Here is an 8380-nt window from a genome sequence, read left to right as displayed (position 1 = left end):
TTTCTAATCAAATTTGACTAAAATTTCACATGGGTTTACTTCATTGGCGTGTTTCTAATCAAATTTGACTAAGATTTCACTTGGGATTTGTTCATTGGCATGTTTCCAATCAAATTTGACTAAAATTTCACTTGAATTTAGTTCATTGGCGCATTCCCAATCAAATTTGAGTAAAATTTCACTTGAATTTGGTTCATTGGCGAGTTTCCAATCAAAATTGACTTAAATTTCATTTGGATTTTGTTCATTGTCATGCTTCAAATCAAATATGACTTCAATTTCACTTGATTTTTGTTAAATGGCATGTTTTCTATCAAATTTGAGTAGAATTTCATCTGAATTTTGATCATTGGTTCTCTTCGAATCAAATTTGACTAAAATTTCACTTGGGTTTAGTTCATTGTTGCGTTTCCAGTCAAATTTGACTAAAATTTCGCCTGAATTTTGTTGTTTGGCTAAAATATCAACTGAATTTTGTTGTTTGGCACGTTTCCAATCAAATTTGACTAAAATTTGACATGGGTTTAGGTCATTGCCGCGTTTCCAATCAAATTTGTCTAATTTTCACCTGGGTTTTGTTCATTGGCCTGTTTCCAATCAAATCTTGCTTAAATTTCACTTTATTTGGTTCTTTGGCCCATTTCCAATCAAATTTGACTAAAATTTCGTTTGAATTTGGTTCATTGGTGCGCTTTCAATCAAATTTGACTAGAATTTCACTTGAGTTTATTCATTGGTGCATTTCCTGTCCAATTTGACTAAAATTTCATCCAAATTTTGTTCATTGGCACGTTTCCAATCAAATTTGACTAAAATTTCACTTGAGTTTGGTTCATTGGCGCATTTCCAATCAAATTTGACTAAAATTTCACTTGAGTTTGGTTCATTGGCGCATTTCCAATCAAATTTGACTAAAATGTCGTCTAGATGTTGTTCATTATCGCCCTTCAAATCAAATATAACTACAATTTCATCGGAGTTTTGTTAAATGGCGTGTTTTCAATCAAATTTGAGCGAAATTTCATCTTGATTTTGATCATTGGTGCTCTTCCAATCAAATTTAACTAAAATTTCGCTTTGGTTTATTTCATTGGTGCGTTTCCAGTCAAATTTAGCTAAAATTTAACCTGAATTTTGTTGTTTGGCACGTTTCCAATCAAATTTGACTAAAATTTCACCTAAGTATGGTCCATTGATGCGTTTCCAATCAAATTTGACTAAAATTTATTCTAGATTTTGTTCATTGGCACGCTTCAAATCAAACATGACTGTAATTTCACCTGAGTTTTGTTAAATAGTGCATTTTCAATCAAATTTGAGTAAAATTTCACGTGAGTTTTGTTCATTGGCACGCTTCAAATCAAACATGACTGTAATTTCACCTGAGTTTTGTTAAATAGTGCATTTTCAATCAAATTTGAGTAAAATTTCACGTGAGTTTTGTTCATTGGCATGTTTCCAATTGAATTTGACAAAAAATTCACATGAGTTTGGTTCATTGATACATTCCCAATCAAATTTGACAAAAAATTTGTCTGGATTCTTTTCATTGTCACACTTCAACTCAAATATGACTACAAGTTCATCTAAGTTTGGTTAAATGACGCATTTTCAATCAAATTTGAGTAAAATTTCGTATGGATTTTGTTATTTGGGGCATTTCCAATCAAATTTGACTCCAACTTTTTCTGGATTTTGTTCATTGGCGCGCTTCAAAACAAATATTACTGCAATTTCATCAGAGTTTTCCTAAATGTAGCATTTTCAATCAAATTTGAATAAAATTTCACTTGAGTTTGATTCATTAGCGCGTTTCCAATCAAATTTGACTAAAATTTCACTTGAGTTTGGTTCATTGGCACGTTTCCAATCAAATTTGACGAAAATTTCTTTTGGATTTTGTTTAATGGCACGCTACAAATAAAATATGACTGCAATTTCATCTGAGTTTTGTTAAATGGAGCGTTTTCAATCAAATTTGAGTAAAATTTCACCTGGGTTTTGTTCATTGGCATGTTTCCAATCAAATTTAATTAAAATTCCACTTAAGTTTGGTTCATTGGCGCGTTTCATATGAAGTTTAACTAAAATTTCCTTTGGCTTTGGTTCATTATCGCGCTACAAAACAAATATGACTGTAATTTTATTTGAGTTTGGTTGAATGGTGTGTTTTCAATAAAATTTCAGTAAAATTTCATCTGAATTTTGATTATTAGTTCTCTCCCAATCAAATTTGACTAAAATTTCACTTGGGTTTAGTTCATATGGGCGTTTCCAGCCAAATTTGACTATAATTTCACCTAAATTTTGTTGTTTGGCGCGTTTCCAATCAAATTTGACTAAAATTTCAATTGAGTGTGGTTTAATGACGCTGTTCCAATCAAATTTGACTAAAATTTCTTTTGGGTTTTGTTCATTGTTGCGTTTCCAATCAAATTTGACTAAAATTTCACACAGGTTTAGTTCATTGGCACATTTCCAATCAAATTTGACTAAAATTTCACTTGAGCTTAGTTCATTGGCATGTTTCAATTCAAATTTGACTAAAATTTCGTCTGAATTTTGTTCATTGGTGCGCTTTCAATCAAATTTGACTAAAATTTTACTTGAGTTTGCTTCATTGGTGCACTTCTACTCAAATTTGACTAAAATTTCACTTGAGTTTGATTCAATGGCATGTTTCCAATCAAATTTGACTAAAATTTCACCTGGATTTTGTTCAACGGCGTGCATCCAATCAAATTTGACTAAAATTTTAGCTGAGTTTGATTCATTGTTGCGTTTCCAATCAAATTTGACAAAAGTTTCGTCTGGATTTTGTTCATTGTCGCGCTTCAAATCAAGTATGTCTACAATTTCATCCGAGCTTGGTTTAATGGCATGTGTTCAATCAAATTTGAGTAAAATTTCATCTAGATTTTATTCATTGGTGTGTTCCCAATCAAATTTGACAAAAATTTCAATTGGTTTTAGTTCATTGGTGCGTTTTCAATCAAATTTGAATAAAATTTCACTTGGATTTTGTCCATTGGAGTATTTTCAATCAAATTTTACTAAAATTTCACTTGAGTTTAGTTTATCAGCGCATTTCAATCAAATTTGACTAAAATTTCATCTGGATTTTGTTCATTGTCGCGTTCAAATCAAATATGTCTACAATTTCGTCTGAGTTTTGTTTATTGGCACATTTTCAATCAAATTTGAGTAAAATTTCAACTGATCATTGGCGCTCTTCCAATCAAATTAGATTGTAATTTCACTTGGGCTTAGTTCATTGGCACACTTCCAATTAAATTATGACTAAAATTTCACTTGAATTTTGTTGTTTGGCGCGTTTCCAGTCAAATTTGACTAAAATCTTTATTTGGATTTTGTTCATTGGTGTGCCACAAAAAAATATGACTGCAATTTCATCTTAGATTTCTTAAATGGCACATTTTTAATCAAATTTGACTAAAATTTCACTTGAGTTTGATTCATTAGCGCGTTTCCAATCAAATTTGACTAAAATTTCACTTGAATTTAGTTCATTGGCATGTTTCCAATCAAATGGCATGTTTTCAATCAAAATTGAGTGAAATTTTATATGGATTTTGATCATTGGTGCTCTTCCAATCAAATTTGACTTAAATTTGACTTTGGTTTATTTCATTGGCGCATTTTCAGTAAAATTTGGCTAAAATATCAACTGCATTTTGTTGTTTGGCATGTTTCCAATCAAATTTGACTAAAATTTCACTTGAGTATGGTTCATTGACACGTTTCCAATCAAATTTGACTAAAATTTGACATGGGTTTAGGTCATTGCTGTGTTTCCAATCAAATTTATCTAAAATTTGACCTTGGTTTTGTTCATTGGCATGTTTCCAATCAAATCTTACTAAAATTTGACTTTAGTTTGGTTCGTTGGCCCGTTTCCAATAAAATTTGACAAAAATTACGTCTGAATTTGGTTTATTGGTGCGCTTCCAATCAAATTTGACTAAAATTTCACTTGAGTTTATTCATTTGGTGCATTTCAAGTCAAATTCGACTAAAATTTCATCTGAATTTTGTTCATTAGTGTGTTTCCAATCAAATTTGACTAAAATTTCACTTGGGTATTGTCCATTGGAGTGTTTCCAATCAAATTTTACTATAATTTCACTTGAGTTTAGTTTATTAGCGCATTTCAATCAAATTTGACTAAAATTTTAACTGGATTTTGTTCATTGTCGCGTTCAAATCAATTTGGGCAAAATTTTATTTGATTTTGATCATTGGTGCTCTTCTAATCAAATTTGACTAAAATTTCAGTTTGGTTTATTTCATTAGCACGTTTCCAGTCAAATTTGGATAAAATTTCACCTGAGTATAGTTCATTGGTGGTCTTCCAATCAAATTAGACTGTAATTTCACTTGGGTTTAGTTCATTAGCGCTTTTCCAGTCAAATTTGACTAAAATTTCACTTGAATTTTGTTGTTTGGCGCGTTTTCAATCAAATTTGACCAAATTTTATTCTGAATTTTGATCATTAGCGCACCTCAAAAAAATATGACTGCAATTTGAACTGAGTTTTCTTAAATGCCACGTTTTCAATCAAATTTAACTAAAATTTCACTTCAGTTTGATTCATTAGTGCATTTCCAATCAAATTTGACAAAAATTGAGTTTGGTTCATCGGCACATTTCCAATCAAATTTGACTAAAATTTCGTTTGGATTTTTTTCATTGCTGCGCTTCAACTCAAATATGACAACAATTTCATCTGAGTTTGGTAAAATGGCGCGTTTTCAATCCAATTTGAGTAAAATTTCAACTGGATTTTGTTTATTGGTGCGTTTCCAATCAAAATTGACTAATATTTCAAATAGTTTTAGTTCATTAGTGCGTTTCTAATCAAATTTGACTAACATTTCGCCTGGGTTATTTCATTGGCGTGTTTCCAATCAAATTTGACTAAAATTTCACTTGAATTTGGTTCATTGGCGCATTTCCAGTCAAATTTGACTAAAAATACGTTTGGATTTTGTTCATTAATGCGCTTCCATCAAATTTGACTAAAATCTCACCTGAGTTTGATTCATTGGCACGTTTCCAATCAAATTTAACTAAAATTTCACCTGAATTTTGTTCATTGGCATGTTCCTAATCAAATTTGACTAAAATTCACTTGAGTTTGGTTTATTGGCGCGCATTTTCAATTAAATTTGACTAAAATTTCATTTGAATTTTATTCATTATCGCGATTCAAATCAAATATGACTACGATTTCATTTGAGTTTTGTTAAATGGAGCATTTTCAATCAAATTGGAGTAAAATTTCTTTTGTATTTTGATCATTGGTGCGCTTCCAATCAAATTTAACTACAATTTCACATGGGTTTAGTTCATTTTTGCATTTTCAATAAAATTTGACTAAAATTTTACCTGGGTTTCGTTCATTGGCGTGTTTTCAATCAAATTTGACTAAAATTTCAACTGAGTTTAGTTCATTGGCACGTTTTCAATCAAATTTGACTAAAATTTCGTCTAGATTTTGATCATTGTCGCCCTTCAATTCAAATATGACTACAATTTCATCATAGTTTTGTTAAATGTTACGTTTTTCAATCAAATTTGAGTGAAATTTCATCTGGATTTTGATCATTGGTGCTCTTCCAATCAAATTTGACTTAAATTTCACTTTGGTTTATTTCATTGGCGCGTTTCTAGTCAAATTTGACTAAAAGATCACCTGAATTTTGTTGTTTGGCATGTTTCCAATCAAATTTGACTAAAATTTCACTTGAGTATGGTTCATTGATGCATTTTCAATTAAATTTGACTAAAATTTCTTGTAGATTTTGTTCATTGATGCGTTTCCAATCAAATTTGACTAAAATTTGACATGGGTTTAGGTCATTATCGCATTTCCAATCAAATTTGTGTAAAATTTCACCCTGGTTTTGTTCATTGGCGTGTTTCCAATCAAATCTTACAAAAATTTAACTTTAGTTTGGTTCATTGGTGCATTTCCAATCAAATCTGACTAAAATTTCGTCTAAATTTGGTTCATTGGTGTGCTTCCAATCAAATTTGACTAAAATTTCACTTGAGTTTATTCACTGGTGCGTTTCCAGTCAAATTTGACTAAAATTTCATCCAATTTTTTTCATTGACGTGTTTCCAATCAAATTTGACCAAAATTTCACTTGAATTTGGTTCATTTGCGCATTTCCAATCAAATTTGACTAAAATTTCGTCTAGATTTTGTTCAATGTCGTCCTTCAAATCAAATATGACTACAATTTCATTGGAGTTCTATTAAATGGTGTGTTTTCGATCAAATTTGAGCAAAATTTCATCTTAATTTTGATCATTGGTGCTCTTCCAATCAAAATTAACTAAAATTTCACTTTGGGTTATTTCATTGGCGCTTTTCCAATCAAATTTGGCTAAAATTTAACCTGAATTTTGTTGTTTGGCATGTTTCCAATCAAATTTGACTAAAATTTCACCTGAGTATGGTTCATTAACACGTTTCTAATCAAATTTGACTAAAATTTAATCTAGATTTTGTTCATTGGCGCACTTCAAATCAAACATGACTGCTATTTCACTTGAGTTTGTTAAATTGTGCGTTTTCAATCAAATTTGTGCAAAATTTCTCCTGGATTTTGTTCATTGGCGTGTTTCCAATCGAATTTGACAAAAATTTCACTTGAGTTTGGTTCATTTACGTGTTTCCAATCAAATTTAACTAAAATTTCATCTTGATTTGGTTCATTAGCATGCTTCAAATCAAATGACTACAATTTCATTTGAGTTTTGTTAAATGGCGCATTTTGAATCAAATTGGAGAAAAATTTCTTCTTTATTTTGATCATTGGTGCGCTTCCAATCAAATTTAACAAAAATTTCACATAGGTTTAGTTCATTATTGCGTTTTCAATGAATTTTGACTAAAAATGCACCTGGGTTTCTTTTATTGGTGTGTATCCTATCAAATTTGACTAAAATTTCATTAAGTTTAGTTCATTGGCACGTTTCCAATCAAATTTCACTAAAATTTCATCTGAAATTTGTTCATTGTCGCCCTTCAAAACAAATATGACTACAATTTTATCTAAGTATTGTTAATTGGCACATTTTCAATCAAATTTGGGAGAAATTTCATTGGGATTTTGATCATTGGTGCTCTTCCAATAAAATTAGACTAAAATTTCACTTAGGTTTATTTTGTTGGCGCATTTCCAGTCAAATTTAGCTAAAATCTCACCTGAATTTTGTCGTTTGGCACGTTTCCAATCAAATTTGACTAAAATTTCACCTGAGTATGGTTCATTGATGCGTTTCTAATCAAATTTGACTAAAATTTCTTCCTGATTTTGTTCGTTGTTGCGTTTCCAATCAAATTTAACTAAAATTTCACATGGGTTTAGTTCATTGGTGCGTTTCTAGTTAAATTTGACTAAAACATTTTGTTCATTGTCGCGTTCAAATCAAATATGACTTCAATTTCATCTGAGCTTTGTTTAATGGTGCGTTTTCAATCAAATTTGAGTATAATTTCATCTGGATTTTGATCATTGGTGCTCTTCCAATCAAAATTTTCTAAAATTTCACTTGGGTTTAGTTCATTGGCTCGTTTGCTCTCAAATTTGACTAAAATTTCACCTAAATTTTGTTGTTTAGCACGTTTCCAATAAATTTGACTTAAAATTCACTTTAGTGTTGTTGATTGATGTGTTTCCAATCAAATTTGACTAAAATTTCTTCTGGATTTTGTTCTTTGATGTGTTTCCAATCAAATTTGGTTAAAATTTGTGCTGGATTTTTTTCATTGTTGCGTTTCCAATCAAATTTGACTAGAATTTCATATGTGTTTAGGTCATTGGCGCGTTTCCAATCAAACTTGTCTAAAATTTCACCTGGGTTTTTTTCACTGGCGTGTTTCCAATCAAATCTTTCTAAAATTTCACTTGAGCTTGGTTCATTGGTGCATTTCCACTCAAATTTGGCTAATTTCGTCTGAATTCAGTTCATTGGTGTTCTTCCAATCAAATTTGACTAAAATTTCGTTTGAGTTTATTCATTTGCTCGTTTCCAATCAAATTTGTCTAAAATTTCGCCTAAGTTTTGTTCATTGGCGTGTTTCCAATCAAATATTTCTAAAATTTCACTTGAGTTTGGTTCATTGGAGTGTTTCCAATCAAATTTAACTAATTTTTTCTGAATTTACTTCATTTGTACACTTCCAATCAAATTTGACTAAAATTTCACTTGAGTTTAATCATTGGCATGTTTCCAATCAAACTTGACTAAAATTTCACTAGGATTTTGTCCATTAGTGTGTTTTCAATCAAATTTGACTTAAATTTCACTTGACTTTGGTTCATTGGCGCGTTTTCCATCAAA

This window comes from Olea europaea, chromosome 1, assembly GCF_002742605.1.
Source record: "Olea europaea var. sylvestris chromosome 1, O_europaea_v1, whole genome shotgun sequence".
NCBI classification, from domain to species: domain Eukaryota; kingdom Viridiplantae; phylum Streptophyta; class Magnoliopsida; order Lamiales; family Oleaceae; genus Olea; species Olea europaea.
This window is presented reverse-complemented; position numbering follows the sequence as displayed.